Below are 18,632 nucleotides of genomic sequence, written 5' to 3' on the forward strand. Positions count from 1 at the left end.
GGCATGAGGCGTCTGCTTTGTATGCACTAGCCTAGGACAGACCGAGATTGGATCCCATGTAGTCCTATATGGTTCCCCAAGCCAGGGGCGATTTCTGAGCACATAGCCAGGAGTAACCCCTGAGCATCACTGGGTGTGGTCCAAAAACCAAAAACCAATCAATAAATAAATAAATTATGAAAAGTGGGGCAGGAAAGGTGGGGCATTTGTCTTGCATGTGCTAACCTAGGATGGACAGCAGTTCTATCTATGGTCCCCCCAAGCCAGGAGTGATTACTGAGTGCATAGCCAGAAGTAACCACTGATAGTCACCGGGTGTGGCCAAAAAAAAAGAAATTATGAAAAGCAACGAAGTCTCTTAAGAGTCTGCAGCATTTAATCATGTGCTTAATCACATGACACACACACACACACCTGAGTCTTAGGCATCACATGCAATCACACATCACGCATCACACACACACACACACACACACACACACACACACACACACACACACACACCCCACACTACACACAAACAACCTAAATCTGGTGCCTAAGCATGTGCAAGTGACTTATGCCAGCAAACCCCACCACCAAGACTTGGTCTCTCAATTTAGCTGGCAATTCCTTGGTTTGCTGCCTCCTGTAGGGAAGAATGTGCAATACAGGCCTCTCTCCACACTAGAACGCCTCCCCCCGAAGCTGCAGGTAAGAGGCAGGACAACCACTTCTTAGGGTTTGAACAGAAAAGCCCACAAGCCATCCCTAGATCAACCTCTCCAGCAGAAAACAGCCCAGGGTGCAGAGCAAGTGAAAGAAGTTGATCCCCAGATGGTCCAGAAGGGCTGAGAATACACACAGGAATAAGGGCCCCAAAGTAATTTATCTAGGAAAGAAAATATGAGATAAACTTGGGGTATTCGCTCAAGTAGCAGCATCTGAACAAAAGTGCTATTAACCAACAGCAGAGCTATTTCAGGGCTTGGGGGGGGGAGGAATAAACAATCCTCTGGTATGTGCAGTCTGGCCCCAACTTTAAGACCACAAAAACATAACAAGGATACAGAAATATCACAAGGGTAGGAAGAGCCAAAGTACAACAAAAAAAACTCCCATTATCATTTTTCTAGACAAACTTAACCGCTTTGCATTCTTTTTAGCTGTTTGTTGGTGGAAGTGTGCGTGTGGATTTTTTTTAAGTATCTGTTACCAAGACCACCAAAAAACAATCTCTTAAAATGTCTTTGTTGAGCATCAAAATGAAACAGCTGGGATTCTGGCAGGAGGAAATGTTCAATCTTGTCATTCTGCAAGAAGAATTCATATTCATAATTAATGATGCTTTTTGTCCATGCCAGAAAGAAAATCTAAAGGCTCAACTATGCTTAAGTAAGTTCTACCCAAGCCAACTGCGATACAATTTTGTAAATTATAGAGCAAGAGAAAAGAACAGAATTTTTGTCGAGTTGTGAGCATAAAGAAAAGGATTAACAAGGAAGTCACTTTTCAAGGAAGCAATCAAGTTGAAACCATTCATTTCTGCAAGGATGGTTACCTATGCTTTCTCCTCCATAAAAGGAACAGTAAACAAAAATGTTAATATCCTAAGGGGATAAGTTTGCCCATCACAGACAGCATGGATTGTAAAGATACCACAGCACTTGGTCCTCAGAGGACCTGACTGGATACAAAACCAGGACCACCATTATCAGCCTCAAACACCAATGGAAAATAACCAAGACGGGCAGATAAACTACAAAAATTGCTGCACTTCAGAAACCATTTCTGTGGAAGAAACAGAAAACCCTTAAATAAATATTAGTGGAACATTCCCAAAGGAAGCTCCTTAGCGATCACTTTTCTTGTGACGAAAATTCAGTGCAGACAGAAAAGGGCATTTCATCCTTTCAACAGTTTTTCTATGTTACAGGGTAGGGATATAATTATGAATAAGATACGAGCAGGGTAATGGCCAGAGGCAGCTAGATAGGGTGAGGAGGAAGCCAGAGATTCTAAAGTGTTAAAATACAGTTTGAGTTTTTGGTTTGGTTTGGGCTTGGGGTCACACCTGGCAGAGTTCAGGGATCACTCCCTGCAGGGTTCAGAGGACCAATGAGGTGACAGAAATTTAACCCAGGTCAGCCATGTGCAAGGCAAGCTTACTACTCATTGTACTAATCACTCTGGCCCCAGGTTTGGGGATTTTTTGATAAAACATCATCACACATAAAATTTATAACGCAACATTTTGTGTATGTGTGGATGGTTTGGGGGTCACATTCAGACATGTTCAGGGCTTCCACCTGGCTCTGTACTTAGGGATCATTCCTGGCAATGCAGAGGATATCATAGGGGATGTCAGGGACTGAACCTGTATAGGTCATATTCAAAATAAACAACATATCTGCTGTCCTATCCCAGTGGCTCTACAGCCCATTATTAAATAAAGGCTCTAGCCAGACCGATAGCACAGTGGTAGGGCATTTGCCTTGCACATGGCTGACCCGGGACAGACCCAGGTTGGATTCCAGCATCCCACATGGTTCCCCAAGTCTGCCAGGAGAGATTTCTGAGCACAGAGACAGGAATAACCCCTGAGCTCTAACCGGTGTGGCCCAAAACATAAACAAACAAACAAACACTCTGTGTATTTTAGAGCCGTTTCAGGCCAACGACAAAAACTCAGGAAAGGTTCACACTGAAGGGAAGAGTACTCATACATTCCCAGTTCCCATTATCAACTTCTCTCCCCAGAGGAAGCATCTGTTCTCTCTGATGAAACTACAACCAGTCATCAAAACTTTGGATATGGGGCAGCCTATATGGGCCCAGAATGCAAGCACAGAATGACACGGCGTCCATTACCATAGCATAACAGAATGTTCTTAATCCTAAAATGCCTCTGTATATCATTACCATTTCTTTCCTGCTTTGGGGGGGTGTGTGAGGGGGTTGGAGGGGAGGAGATTCAGGCTAAGCCGGACTGTGCTCACGGGCAATTGCCAGAGGTGCTCAGGGAAGGAATGGAACATCCGCATCACTCCAAGCTTACAACTTCTTTGATAACCAAACAATAATTCTATGTCCGACGTAGCTAGCTACCTTACGTCAAATACTCTAATGTTTGTTTATAATAATGAATAAACACCATAACTACTCATGATACTCCAGTACTGATCTTCTGGGGGCAAGAACCAGAGCTCAGAACTGAAGGCAGGAACTGAAGACCAGGCAAGCAGGGCCAATCTCAAAAATCGGTGCCTTTGTCTAGGTGCAGGAGAAGCCAAGTGGCCTGAGGATGAATGAGATCTCCAGTGTTCATGATCTCAGTCACAGTAGTCTGGGGTCTCAACCTAACTTCCGTGTCTTCCGGTGGCCCTTCAATGCCAAGGAGGTTCAGGCTGCTCAACAGGGTCGAGCAGTGAAAACCGTGTGAAACCACCCCGGGTCTGTTCCCTCATCCAGGGCAGCCTCAGTGGGGCTATAGCCCCAAAGAAAAAGCCTCCCTCAGCAAGCTTCCTACCAAACTGGGACAAGACCTCAGGGTACAGAGTGGTCAACCAGTTTGGGAGTAGTGTAGCGCCAGCTCTCCCTACTCAGCCTATGAATGTTTCTCAAAGGTTAGGCTGTATGGTTTTGGTAAGATCCTAACTGGGCTTTGAACTCAGAACCTTTCTCCCCCCACCCCCCTTCCCTGAACTCAGAACCTTTCTACCTCACCTGGCTGGTAGCAAGCAGTTCAGAGCTTCCACCCCATTTCCAGGACAATTTCCAATGTCCTTTTTGGATACTTGTCATTTGGACAATGACACTTTTTGGTTCAAACACTTAGAGGGCGTAGGAAGTCAGGCCCCAGGATGCTGCTGAACATCCTGCAATATGACACAAAAGTTACCCCTACCCCCAAGAATCCTCCCACCCCAAAGAACCATCAGGACCATGACTACAAAGCCTGGGGCCAAAGTGGCCAGAAAGCTGAGTTCTGAGGTAGAAAGGAGATTACAAAGCTGTGCACCCACGGTCTGCCATTTCTAAGCAACGGGGGCACATGAGCCAAGTCCTGCCAGGTACTGCCCCTGTCATTTCATTTACGTAATGGGATCCAGCCTCCTCCGTGCAATAATGCTGTTCAGAGTCTTCATAGGTGGACAAACCCTCAGAAAACCCTCAAGCTCCTCTATTATCGTGCTGAGGTACCTCGCCAAACCATCCATACTCTGAGGCCAGGAGACTGAAGGAACATGCGAGAGAACCTGGTATCCAGCAAAGCAGAGAGGCAGGCCACTGTATCATCCTCCCAGCTCAGGAAAACGGGGAGGTGGAAAGTTGGGGACTATCATCATTGCACCATACTCACTGTATGCTCACCTGCGGCCAGTGGCCGTAAGACCATCATCTCCTATGTGAGGTCCAGGGAGGTGACAATGGTGGGGAGGCAAGAGGACATGGCTCATGTTTTCTACCAATCCTGGCACAAGCCACACACACATCTCGCACTTGGCTTTAAATCAGATTATCCAAAGGAAGCATCGCTCTCAGCAGCAGTCGCAGCCTTGCCTCGGTCGCACAGCACAGATGGCCATCACGTGCTCGAACCACCACTCGGGGCTCTATCCAGGCCAGCTTTCCAGGGCTGGGGCTCCGGCGGCTTCAGACGCAGAGGGGTCGTGGGAGGTAGGAAGATGGCCACATGTGGCAGGCACAGTGGCTTTTGTTTGCCATCGAGCTGCTTTGACAAACCCAATGAACTGAAATGCAGTGAATGAAAGCCAGGGGGATCTGGCAGGCCCGTGATACCCAAAGAGAAGTCTGTGGGTCAATGGAACAGAGAAGTTCCATCTTCCCTCTCTCCTTTACCATTCTTTTGTTTCAAATACCATCAGAAAACCAGATTGTCCAGATACTGACAATGGCATTAAAAAAAGTAATGAAAAGATCTTTCTGTCTTTAGAGAACGAGTATTATTATTTTTTTTTGTTTTTGTTTTTGTTTTTGGGCCACACCCGGCGGTGCTCAGAGGTCACTCCTGGCTGTCTGCTCAGAAATAGCTCCTGGCAGGCACGGGGGACCATATGGGACACCGGGATTCAAATCAACCACCTTTGGTCCTGGATCGGCTGCTTGAAAGTCAAACAACCGCTGTGCTATCTCTCCGGGCCCAGAGTATTATTTTTTAATTAGCTTTATCCCCTTGCCTTATTTTAAAGTGAGATGGGGGAGAGGTGCATTGTACGGCAATTGTGAAAGGCAGTTTTAAAAGCAGGTACCACCCAGAGTCTGAGTATTAGTTTCCATGGTGACCAGGATCCCTGAGCCTGGGCACACACAGCAGGAAATGCAGTCTATTTCCAGAGCAGACTCTTTGACTAGAAATAAGAATCCCACGGCAATCTAAAATATTTGGGAAGTAGGGAAAAGGGGGAAAGATTGCAGGCGTTCAAACACGTGCAAAGCTAAGACCATGTAGACAAAAAGTCTGTTCTAACCATAAAGGCTTAAGTCAAATAATCAAGTGGTTACAATACAAACAAGCTTCTCTCATACAGGCAGCTATAAAGAAAACAAAAACATCTCCCTGAGATAAAAAAAAAAAAAAAAGGAAAAATTGGAAGTGGAAATGGCGGCAGGAAGTCCAATAACCAAAATCATGAAAAAAACTGAAGCCTTCACCAAAGACAAGACAAAACCAAGATGCTGTTCCAGTGTGTCTGTTCTCTCCTTCTCCTATACCCTTCACATTAAAGTAAGAGGCAAAGTCAACAACAAGTTGACTGGGTAGCTTTCTAGAGAGGCCCTAAGACAAAAATCCAAGGGCTGGAAGACCAAAATCCACTTCCCAGCTAAGTATGTGTGCTAGCTGATCACATCTGCCCAGACTCAGAAAATCGAAGAGACAATAGAGAAAATTAAGACTCTTGCCTTGTACGCTGCATACCTTAGTTCAATCCACATATGGTCCACCAAACACCACCTGGAGCAGTGGTCCTCAAACTATGGCCCGCGGGCCACATATTGTATTTGCATCTGTTTTGTTTCTTCATTGCAAAATAAGATATATGCAGTGTGCATAAGAATTCGTTCCTAAGTTTTGTTTTTACTATAGTCAGACCCTCCAATGGTCTGAGGGACAGTGAACTGACCCCCTGTTTAAAAAGTTTGAGGACTCCTGAAGTGACCACTAAGCACAGAGCCAGGAATAAACTCTGAATATCAGGAGTGACTCCTGAACACAAAACTAGGAAAATAAGCCCTAAATGCCAAGTCAGAAGTGATCCCTAAGCACCACCTGTTGTACCCAAAGTCCCTACTTCCCCCAAAAAATCAGTCATTAAAAAAAAAAAATCCTTGGGGCTGAAGTGATTAAGGCTCTTGCTCTGTATGCACGGACCTGGGTTCAATCATTGGCATCCCATATGGTCCCCTGAGCACCTCCAGGAGTGAATGCTGAGTGCAGAGCCAGGAGTGACTCCTGAGCAATGCCGCGTGTAACCCAAAAACAAAAAAACTTTCCTCTTGTTTTTTTTTGTGGGGGAGGCGGGGAGGAGTCCACACCCAGCTTTGTGCTCAAAGACTTCCTACAGGGGATCAAACAATGCCATGGACTGAACCCTTTCAGTCCTGCAAAGCTCTGGGCTGCAGCCCATCTCCATTCCAGCCCCTTCCTGGACTGGAGACTACCTGGACGCTAAGTCATCCATCACTGTCATTTGCATCCCTTTCAAACCTAGGATGGTTCCTGCCACCAAGATGGCGATTCAAACTATGCAGCCGCTGGTACCTCCAACCACGTAACACAATGACCTGTGCTCTTCAGACACAAGTGACCGATCTTAAATTTTTCTCTGACAAGTTAGCTCTTTAGCTGGAACCCACTATTGAAGTCAGGGAAAACACCTTAGAATTTCCTCTCAATTTCTTCAAGTCTGAAAAAAAAAAACAACCAGTTCTTCCTTTTCTCCACATAGCAGGGGTAGTTTGATCTTCGCTACAAGTTCCAATGATAAATACAGACTTCGAACACCTTCGCCGTCACTTCTGGCCAAATGTTGATTAGCGTTAGAGAATGTGGTTGATGGTAGCTCTTATGATGAGGCTGGTTTACCAGTTCCTTCTTGGGAAAGATCACTTGCGGTGGTGTCAGGAACTTGGTTTGGCCTGCCCAGTTTAGATAAAAGCAAGCACATTTGGAATGCAGATGTGAACTTCCCAGAAGAGTCTAACTGGCCTGAAGTCACAGTTGAGTCCTTTCTGCTCTGATCAAGCCCAAACCAAGTAAGTGCACATGATCATCACTAGAATGGCACATGTTTGTGCTGTGCTAGAGAGAAAGGTAAAGAATATCTCCATATGGCACCAAGTCTAGCAGTGAGTTCCAGGCAATTCAAAAAATCTGATTTTTAGTCACTCCCCTTAGAGACACACTGAGAACTTCCATTGAGAATCATCTGGAGTTATTTTGCTGGTTGTGTCTTACTTTGTTTTTATTTTGGGGGTCACACTAAGCTGTGCCCAGCAGAGTTCGGGGAACCATATGGAATGCTGGGGATAGAACCAAGGTTCTATTCCTACCTGCTATACTAGATCAGCTCACTGTTGCTGGTTTTAAGATCTACAAATCTCTCTTGCACCCAATTTTAACTTCAAACCACAAAACAAAACCTCAATGTCTGAAAAGCAAAGGGAAAGAACTTAAAAGGGGAAGACAGAGCAGGGAAGGTGACAGGAGAATTTTAAAATCCTACGTGCAAAAACCATCAACCTGTTTGAGGCCCTAGAAGGTCAGAGCTCTGGAGTCAACCACCTTACTGGGCAAATGGCTCAGGGATACAAATAATTGTGCAGTACAGATGACATTGTCACCCAAAAAATAACTTCCTGCACCTGCTTGGACACCCTACCCACCTCACCACAGCTTCCAAGATATGTATAAGAGGCCACACACCCTCACTCAAGCATCATCAGAAAAATGTATATATACATGAATGGAAAAGGCACTGTCAGGTCGAGGAACAACTAGAAAGAACCCTTGTGTCTCAGGGAAGGACAAGCTTTCAGAGCACTGGGGCAGCCAGAGGGTCCCAAGCACTTCCCAATAACAGGTTTGAGGATTCCAGTGACATCCTATATGCACACCAGGATATGATTATGTACAAGTGCAGTTTGGTTTACTATCTCACCACTAGGGCATAAGCCTGGCTCTTGCAAATGTCACTTCAGGAAAAACAAGGAGGAGCCAAACTGCTCCCAATACTCCCACCTCAGGGAGGGCACAGAGGAGAAAGCAGAGCAGCTGATCTCTGGCAGCCATTGCTACTCACCACACTCAAAACGCAAAAGGGACGGGGCTGCTGTCAGGAAAGCAGAATCTCCAGAACCTCCAGAAAAAAATCAGAGGAGGGGATTGATATTCCAGCATCTACAGTGCTCAATACATGATGCTGATAAAAGCACTTCATTATCCTGAGTCAGGTACTTAACTCTTCGAACTTAAACAGAACATTAAAAAGGGGGGAGGAACGCCAGACTGGCCTTCAGGGCCAGACCTGGTAAAGCGGGCCCTGCGGGAGGGTGGGGGAGAGAAACTCCTCCCCTATGCATCCACAAACTACAGAGGCAGGGGCTGCACCCAGAAGACTCCACATGCCAGGACTTCTGGGTCTCTTCCACTGATATGTTGGGGGCTCTGGGCAGGACAGCTAGCCATTTGCCCCCTGGGCTGACCACTTAGTCCAGGGGACTGAGATCCCCCCACGTCAGACTGGTCTTCAGGGCCAGGCCTGGTAAACTGGGCCCTGGGGGGAGGGTGGGGGAGAGAAACTCCTCTCCTATGCATACTGGACCCCATACAGAAGTTCTTTTCTTGGGCCCGGAGAGATAGCACAGTGGAGTTTGCCTTGCAAGCAGCCGATCCAGGACCAAAGGTGGTTGGTTCGAATCCCGGTGTCCCATATGGTCCCCTGTGCCTGCCAGGAGCTATTTCTGAGCAGACAGCCAGGAGTCACCCCTGAGCACCGCCGGGTGTGGCCCAAAAACCAAAAAAAAAAAGAAAAAAAAAAAAGTTCTTTTCTTACAAGTATTCAATTTCCGCGCCACATATATACTTTTTAACAACATCCAAAAATGTTCTTAATTCTCGACTGTTTCTAGGGGAAAAAATGGAATGCCCTGGATTTGGAGGATAACATTCAAATAGGTCTCTAAAATCAGTGTATATGTAGATGTGACTTCCTATACAGTGGTCCTCTCTGACTGCCAAGCTTAATCCATAAACATTCATCTTCTATGCAATGTATATAGCCCCTCTGATATATTGCCCCCCACACACACCAGAGCCCCTTCTACTCCCTCATCTCCAAACCCGGATTCCTTATCTTCCCCTTAATTAACCCTCTTTACCCTCAGTTCTTTTTTGTTTTTTGGTTTTTGGTTTTTTTGGTTTTGGGGCCATACCCAGCATTGCTCAGGGGTTACTCCTGGCTGTCTGCTCAGAAATAGCTCCTGGCAGGCACGGGGAACCATATGGGACACCAGGATTTGAACCAACCACCTTGGTCCTGGATTGGCTGCTTGCAAGGCAAACGACGCTGTGCTATCTCTCCGGGCCCTACTCTCAGTTCTTAACTTGTTAGGCACCGAGAACGACCTCCTGCCCCAACAGATTCTGCCCTTTCGCACACCCCTACAAAGCTCATTATTACTCCTTAACTCTCTCACCCCCAACCATCAGTACCCCACATTTACCCTTTTTAACTTCAGTACTACACAGTCCTAATCACAGACCAAAGTCGTGCATTGGATTTAACAACCCCCAACTATTTCAAAAGACATAAAATGGACACCTATGTCTTTTGAATTTTTTATGTGTATTTTCTTTCTAAATATTCTTTTACAGTGACGATTCTACCCACTTTTTATCTTCTCTTCTCTTTGTGAGCTGTTCAATAAGGAATTTTGGTGAAAGAGTCCCTCAGTTTAATATTTATGACTGAACCATGTCATGGAGATTGTTGGACTTCTTCTCATAGCCCCCATATGCGCCGATAACACCACGTGGCATTGTTCCTTGTTTGCATAGGCACATTAAAATGAGAAAATACTATACATACAAATAAGATCTTATCTAATAGAGATTGGAACACACAAATCTTGTAGTGCAAAGGGACCTTACACCCTGAACACTGATATAATGACCTGGCACAGGCCTCAGAAGAATGGGCATCCTCCATTCACCCCTGAACCAGGGAAGCTATCTACAAAACATCCAAGGTTTTTTATAACAACACCTGGAAGCAATCTTCTATCAAGGAAGACCCTACCACTGCTCTGACATTGACCTGCTCAAAAGAGACTTCCCTTAGCACTAAGAAGACTTGACAACAACAACGACCTGCTTACAGGACAGGGCTCTCTGCATTGCCCTTTAATTGTGAGGTGAAATGAGAGGACGCTCCGCACCATCCTGACTGCAATGTAGGATATGCAGATTCCAGGATCTTTAATACAGAAACATGATACCAACAACAGAGACTGTGTGAAAAAATAAAAGTGTATTGGCACTACAAAGACTTGGATTGGACAAACTAGTTTGCCTGGAGCCTAGAGTTGGTCTTATGCCAGGAAACTTCAGGGGTAAGGTCTCCTTGTATTTAGGCCAAGGCTTTTCCTTTCCATGTCCCTCATATTTTGATGGGCCTATGCAAACAATAATTGCCACTCTAACACCATTTTTACTGTGCTCCTTTGACTCTAATCCTTAAGAAAAACAACCCACTTAAACTTTTGAGGTTAATTTAAACTAATATGCATGTGCATGGAAATGTAAAAAAGTACTTTGCCTTCAATGTTTAAGGAGTTACATAAATTTTATGGCTTTAGATTGCTTTCTGTGCTAAGAAATATTATGTATTATAATCTGGGGACTTGAGGGACAAAGTAATTGTACATGGGTTCTGTTTTATTTTTCTTAAAATTCTTTGGCTGAAAGTTCAAAGTTAAGGTATCAGCAATGGGACTACTGAGAATTCTGTTTATGGGTGATTGTCCTTCCACTGTAACTTTACCTTGTCCTCTTTCTTTGCATCTTTGTTCTCATAATTAAAAATAAAAAATTTAGGGCCCGAAGAGATAGCACAGCGGCGTTTGCCTTGCAAGCAGCTGATCCAGGACCAAAGGTGGTTGGTTCGAATCCCAGTGTCCCATATGGTCTCCCGTGCCTGCCAGGAGCTATTTCTGAGCAGACAGCCAGGAGTAAACCCTGCGCACCGCTGGGTGTGGCCCAAAAACCAAATAAATAAATAAATAAATAAATAAATAATTTTAAAAAGGGGAAGAGGAAATGTAGGAGATCTACTTTATAAATTTATTCTCAATCGATGGAATCCTTGTTTTCATTTTTCTTTTTTTTTTCCAGCCACACCCAACAATGATAAGATATATTGTTCAGTATTGCTAAGTATTGCTTAAGCAATACTACTGGCTCTGCACTCAGGAATTACTTCTGGCAGTGTTCAGGGACCATATGGGATGCAGAGGATCAAACCCAGGCCAGCCACATGCAAGGCAAGGGCCCTACATGCTGTACTATCACTCCAGCCTCAAATTTTATTTCTATTTCTTGACTACAAGTGTGATTTGTGAGAGGAAAATGTTTATGGTACACATTGAGGCCAGGGATGTAGCTCAGCGGTAGAACACAATATATGCTCTGTGCTGACAACATCCTAGATTTTCAAGCTCCAAGAACAAAAAAGGAGCCATGATTAAAAAAAAAAAAAAAAAAAAGACAGCTCAAGCACACACCCTCAAATCTGGTGAGAATGTCACAGAAAGCAAGCCAAATGACTTTTTAAGAAAGTGGAAATGGCTAAAACTAACTCCACACTTGTGCTAGGAAATCATTCAATTAGGAAATCATTTTCCCCTGAGAAGTTATAGGAATAAATGCATTGTGCTAATGAGGAAAATCATCTCAAAGTTGACTGGAATGGAAAAACATCCACATAATACAGTCCAAAGAATAAAAGCACACTTACGGACCCATTTTAAAAGGTATTCGATTTTTGTTTTGGAGCCACCACCCCCCCCCCCGTGATACTCAGAATTATTCCTGGTAGTGCTTGGAGAATCATATGGTTCCAGAGATCAAACCAGGGTTGGCCGCAGGCAAGGCAAACGAACACTCTATCCACTCCTGCCCAAAGGCATTAATTATATTTTCAGATCACTCCTTCCTAGGTCAAAGGATGGCTTCAAAATGGGCCGAGATAGCTTCAAAAGCTGGAGCACATGGTTTGTATGCGGGAGCTCCGGGTTCAGACCCCAGCACCACATGTTCCTCAGGCAGGGAGCAAGCTATAAGCCAGAAGTCACCCCCTGAGTTCCAGCAGGTGTGACCCTAAAGCCAATAACCTTGTAGAGATGGGATTTTATATTCTCAAGTCATGTTTACGAAACAAGCATGCAGGTTTTGGCTAGATTGCTTTTTATTATAGATTAAAAACAACTTTTTGTATACATGTTCATGTAAGACTTAATAATCCAGATGAAACTGACAAATACACATATGCATATTTCAGTATGTAAGATTCAAGAGGCTCATGGACATCAATGAGGATAGATCCCAAGCTGGGGACCATCTGTTACTCTGACGTTTTAGATCTTAAGATAGAATCTGCTAAAACCAAGTTCAAAGTTTTAGTTCTCCTCCCCCTCACACACCCCACAACCCTCAAATTATTGCTATGAAGTCCAGTGACTCAAGGACACAGCCAGTGTTTGTTATGGCATTCCTGGCATCTACAAATGGGTCAAGCCCATTTACAGACGGTGGTACAGAGCCATGAGGAGATTGATGATTTTAGATACCTCATATCCCAAAGATGCTTGACCCAAATTGACTTCGTGAAGAGTTCATGGAGTTGATCAACATAGAATGACTAGGTCAAGATCACAAAAAAGTCTCACAGCCACCACCTCCTCAGGTTCATGACATCTACTGCATGCATTGAGACAGGGCACAAGTGCCACTAATAGAAACTAAACTTCCACTTGGAACACTATTATCAAGTTCACAAGAAGCTTTTCCGGACACATTTTCATAGTCAATTTAGCCCTGATAAAAGTCTAAGTGTAATCACTACATACATTTATGCATTCACATAAATCCATGCCTAATACATAAAACAATTAATTCCCATTTCATGAACCAATTTCTATCCCCTTTGAAACTAAAAACAGTCCACTGAGAATTCATTAAGGAAAAGGGGTAGAGATGGGAAAATTTTACAGAAGGCATGGATGTAGTCAACCATCGTTCAATTCCCAGCAGTACCACCAAGACTGATTCCTGAGTACAGAGTCAAGAGCAACAGCCAGGTATGTGTGTGTGCGTGCGTGTGCGCGCGCGCGCGCGCACACACACACACACACACACACACACAAAAAGAGGGTACATTTGCAATTTTTTTCAAAAGTATAATTGCTGTTTATATAAACCTCTCCATCAAACACCCTTACTATATGCTTGCCTCAATCCTCCATGTTATCATGATTCACCTCTGCTTTCCTGGAATTGTGAAATACAGGAAGCCCTCTCCCCTCTGAGGTTTTCTGAGCAAAAACTTGAGTGATCCATTCAATTATTGTGCTTATGTTACAGTCGAAAGAGTCTTTCTTTGCAGGAACATTGCCCACACCTGCGCACTGGAAAATAGCAGCTGGTAGATATACCTGGCTGTTTAATGCTTAAAAGTGAGAGTCTTGGGTCTGAAAAAGAACAGAGAGGTTAAAGAAGTATGCCTGGGCCCGGAGAGATAGCACAGCGGCATTTGCCTTGCAAGCAGCCGATCTAGGACCAATGACGGTTGGTTCGAATCCCAGTGTCCCATATGGTCCCCCGTGCCTGCCAGGAGCTATTTCTGAGCAGACAGCCAGGAGAAACCCCTGAGCACCGCCGGGTGTGGCCCAAAAACCAAAAAAAAAAAAAGAAGTATGCCTTTTGAGCAGCTGATTCCAATTTGATCCCTGGTACCACATATAATCCCCTAAACAGCACCAGGATAACCTGTGTAATCCCCAGCACTGAAGGGTTCAAACACCACTGCATCCTCAGGGCAAGCACTAAACCTCAGTCTCTATTGACTGACAGTCACTAGGAAAGATCCCTGAGCTCTCTGAGCACTACTTGGGATGAAAAAAAATCAATTCCTCAGTTACATTAACACATTTCAAAAACCATAAGGGGCTAAGTGACTAGTGTATCAGACAGCAAAAATGTAAATTATTCTCACTGCCACAAAACTATTCCAATACTTAAACCCATCCTGACCCAAGATGCTCAGAGGCCAGGACAATCACTCAGGATCACCTGTCAAAACAGAAGCTCCAACTTCTAACTTCAAGCCTACAAGTCAAAGGAAAACAAAAGAAGAGGAAAGGAAAGTGGGAGGAAAGAAAGGAACTCTGGGTAGGTGCCGTCCATTTCCCACTCGAACAACACATGTTTATTTTCCACAATTCTCCAAAACCAACACCCACTCACACAAGGCAGCAATGAGGCATTTCAAAACAGGACCACTAGCAGGGCTGGATGTACTTAGGAACTGCCTGGTTTATGGAAGCCAAAACCAGAAACCAAGTGCAAAGCCCAGAGAATTCAAGTCAACAGGGAGTTTCTAAGTCACTGTCACAAAAGCAAACCTAGATCCCAGAGAAAACAGGGCAGGGGAGGTAGTACAGTGGATAGGGTGCCTGCCTGTGGCTGGACCAGGTTCAATTCAACATCCCATATGGTCCTCTGAGCATCACCAGGAGGCATTCCTCAGTGCAATGCTATGAGTTACCTCTGAGCATCATCAAGTTTGGTCCAAAAACAAAATCAAAGAACTTTCAAATTACAAAATAATAATAAAAAAAACATTAAAGAATACAGCTGTTGACTCATCCATTCCAAAAGCAAATCTTGAAGCACTTCTCATCTCTTATGTTAGTTTTTAGGCTGGATTAATTTGTTGTTCTGTTTAATTTGTTTTGTTTAGGTTCAGTGTCAATTTTGGGAAGCGGGTGGAACACACTTGGCTATGTTCAGGACCTGTTTTCAGCTTGGTGCTCAGAGTAACTGATGCTTAGGAGACCATGCAATGTTGGGAGATCTAACCCAGGACTCCTGCATGCAAACTATGTATTACAGCCTTTTGACCTATTTTTCAGACTCCTACACATATATTTTTAACACACTCACAACTGCTTCCTGAGGAGTTAAGAAGAGTCAGGCTCCAGGAAATCAGCTAAGAAGCCCGGATGACAACTATATATAGACTAAGTAAAATTAATCCCAGCTAGATTTTTTTTTTTTTTCACAAAACTCTAGGTTCCTGGGGAAACTTTGTTCCAGGTGCCTTCCCCATCCTGCTATTCATTACGAGCCCTGGTGAAAATAGGATAATCAGAAAAATTAATAAACTATCCCTGAATTTTTTTAAAACTAAGCTCAGCTCTAAAAATAAAAATTAAAGTGAGCTTAATCCCTCCAAACACTCAATTCTCACTTTTCCTGACAGAATCCAAAGGACAGTTACTAAAACTAGCAAAGAGAAACTGGTCTGCAAAAGTCAAGACCAAGACCCAGCTCAAGGTTCTGCAGAAGCCTACAATACAGCCAGACGTGGCCCACTACCAAAAGAAAAAAATAGAGACCTTTTTCTTTAATTCAACCCTGCCTGTACTTGTTTAAGGTTCTATTCAAAGTTATGCTTCTGTTTTCTTGAATTTAAATGATTAATTTCAGTCTGTGGTTAAGTAGCTTCCTAGGTAGAAACCATAAGGCTCTCATTACTTGAAATCAAATTCGGGGCTTGAGCACTAAGGTCAATCGGGATGGGGCCAAAACAGAAGTACAGCAGGCAGGGCATTTGCCTTGCATGTGGTTAAGCCAGATTTGATTCCCCCAACATCTATATGATCCCCAAGACCCACCAGAAGTGATTTCTGAGAAGTCAAGAGAAAGCCCTAGGGGAGAGGGTATAAGCAAGTCTCCCATCAGCCACCTGGTTAAAATAAAACCTTGGAGCAAACAAAACCATTCTGGCTGCCAGTTGGAAACCACTTCCTGGCACCATTTCCTAGACAGATGAAAACACACACACACACACACACACACACACACACTCATCAATGCCTCACACACACATGACCTCATCAAGAAATTGCTGGGTGGTCATCAGCCACACACATCCCATCAGCATCTTTGGGGAAAGGTGAGCACGCTAAACTCCAAAGAGAACGCAACTACCTTCCTTGCCCTCCCTTCCTCACCCAGAGCTGGGAGATTCAAACATTCATTCATCACTGTCTGCTCCTTGCTCAATGCCAGAGACTTCACAGAAGTGTGTGGAGGTTCCTCAGATGAGGTCACAAGCACAGAGAGACAAGAGCTATAGAAGCAGCCAGAGCTATGGAAACCACAGTCTTAATACTGGAGAACAGGGATTCAGGGTGCAGGCAAAGCTTTCACAAGTGCTACAACCTCCTCAACTGGCTCTTTAGCAGCAGTCCTTGGGGATCTAGGGGAAATGGAGGTGGCAGATCAGGACAAGCTGTAAGGGATGAAAGATTTTAAGGGTGGCTGAAAATAATGGTCATTTCTTTGTAAATGGAACTGCTGGCCCCAGAGATGTCACTGGACAGGTGGGTGATGGGGCGTTGGGATGGATAATACTGCAGGATGACAAGACACTTTTGTGACAGCACAAAAACCTAAACCGTATCTCCTGGGATACTACTTCTTATTTTTTGCTTTTTGGGCCATATCCAGTGATGCTCAGTAATCACTCCTGGTTTGGGGGACCATATGGGAGGCCAGGGGATCAAACCGCAGTTCGTCCTACGTGAGCCACATGCAAGGCAAACACCCTACTGCTTGTATGCTACCACTGTGGCCCTTTGAGATACTACTTAAAAAAAAATCAAGGGATCAGAAAGATAACACAGCAGTAGGGCGTTTGCTTTGCATGCAGCCGATCCAGGACAAATGGTGATTTGAATCCCAGCATCCCATATGGTCCATTGTGCTGTGCCTGCCAGAAGCGATTTCTGAGTGCAGAGCCAGGAGTAATCCGAGCGCTACTGGGTGTGACTCAAAAACAAAACAAACAAACAAAAAATCAAGATCTCTGGGTCCATCTCCTAATTATGATGCTTCAATAGACATGGGGCTAGGCAGGGCTCTAAAAATTATGTCAAGAAACTTCCAGAGGGGCCGGAGAGATAGCATGGAGGTAAGGCGTTTGCCTTTCATGCAGGAGGTCATCGGTTCGAATCCCGGCGTCCCATATGGTCCCCCGTGCCTGCCAGGAACAATTTCTGAGCCTGGAGCCAGGAATAATCCCTGAGCACTGCCGGGTGTGACCCAAAAACCACAAAAAAAAAAAAAAAAAAAAAAAGAAACTTCCAGAGGGGAATGATAACTCAACCCAGGTAAGTGGATCTGGAAAGCTAGACAGTCAAAAAAATATCCAAAACTAAACACACAGCTTGTGCTAGAGACAGTCTTGAGATCAAGAGAGCTTTAGCCAGAGTAAAACCACCGGCTTCCTTATAAGCACAATAACCTCAGCAACTTGGGGTCAAGAATCCCAGACAGTTCTGCCCATGGGAGATAAACTGTTAGCTTAAAGGCTCCAGATCACGCTTTTCCTCAGAGCAGATCTCATTTGCAGCCAATTATGCAAACACAGCCAAGATTAAGAAGGATCCATGGTATAAGTAAGGAAGAGGAGATAGACAACCTGTAGAAGGAGCATGCCAAAAGCCTAAGTTGATTTCCAGCAGGGCATGACCCCCGCATCCAACACTCACTCACCAGCACTACCAGAAAGATTCCTGGGGATTCAGGTACTATGGGGGTCCCACTTGCCCCTAGAAAAAGATTTATTTTTCTTAAAGTTGAGCTTCCACCTGCCTTTTCCAGCATATACTGTAGGTTTGATGAAGTCTAGTTAATAATCCAACTATCCATCTACAGTTTCTTCGTTTCCATTCGAATGTCTCCAATAGTCTCAGCTTAACTTGGTTTCTTCTGCTTCATCAGTCTCCAGTGTAAACACTGGAGCTGGAGTCATAATATAAAAAAGTTTAAGAGCGTGTGCTCACTTTGGCAGCACATATACGATACATAAAAGATTAGCATGGCCCCTGTGCAAGGATGACACACAAGTTGGTGAAGCGTTCCATATTTAAGGCGCCTGGGGCCAGAGTGATAGCACGGTGGTAGGGCATTTGCCTTGCACAGACCTGGGTTCGATCCCGGCATCCCATATGGTCCCCCCTAGCCAGGAACGATTTCTGAATGCATAGTCAGGAGTTATTCCTGAGCATCACCAGATGTGCCCCTCCCATCCAAAAAAATGTTTGTAATAAAAACCAGAGACAATAGATATGAGGGCTGGAAGGATCAGCCACAATCCAAACATGTTTGTAATCATGGTGCTTAAATAAAGATATTATTTAAAATAAAGAAGTTATGAGCCAGAGAGATAATTCAGCAGGTAGGTAAGGCACTTGCCTTGCACATGGCTGACCTAGGTCCAATCCCCAGCACATACTCCTCTTTTGAACTCTACCAGAAATGATTCCTGAGTGTAGAGCCAGAA

At 44.5% G+C, this 18,632-nt stretch overlaps 2 protein-coding genes and 1 pseudogene across 5 annotated transcripts in view; 2 read left to right on the forward strand and 1 right to left on the reverse strand.

Annotated features, from left to right (window-relative positions):
• Positions 1 to 18,632, forward strand: part of SQLE (squalene epoxidase) — a 767,303-nt gene that overhangs the window by 377,277 nt on the left and 371,394 nt on the right. The window lies entirely within an intron of this gene.
• The window catches only part of MTSS1 (MTSS I-BAR domain containing 1), a 152,365-nt gene that overhangs the window by 89,143 nt on the left and 44,590 nt on the right, over positions 1 to 18,632 (reverse strand). The gene's annotated exons all lie outside the window — the stretch shown is intronic.
• Positions 18,125 to 18,219, forward strand: LOC125997730 (uncharacterized; annotated as a pseudogene).

This window comes from Suncus etruscus, chromosome 19 (genome assembly GCF_024139225.1).
Source record: "Suncus etruscus isolate mSunEtr1 chromosome 19, mSunEtr1.pri.cur, whole genome shotgun sequence".
In the NCBI taxonomy this organism is placed as follows: Eukaryota; Metazoa; Chordata; class Mammalia; order Eulipotyphla; family Soricidae; genus Suncus; species Suncus etruscus.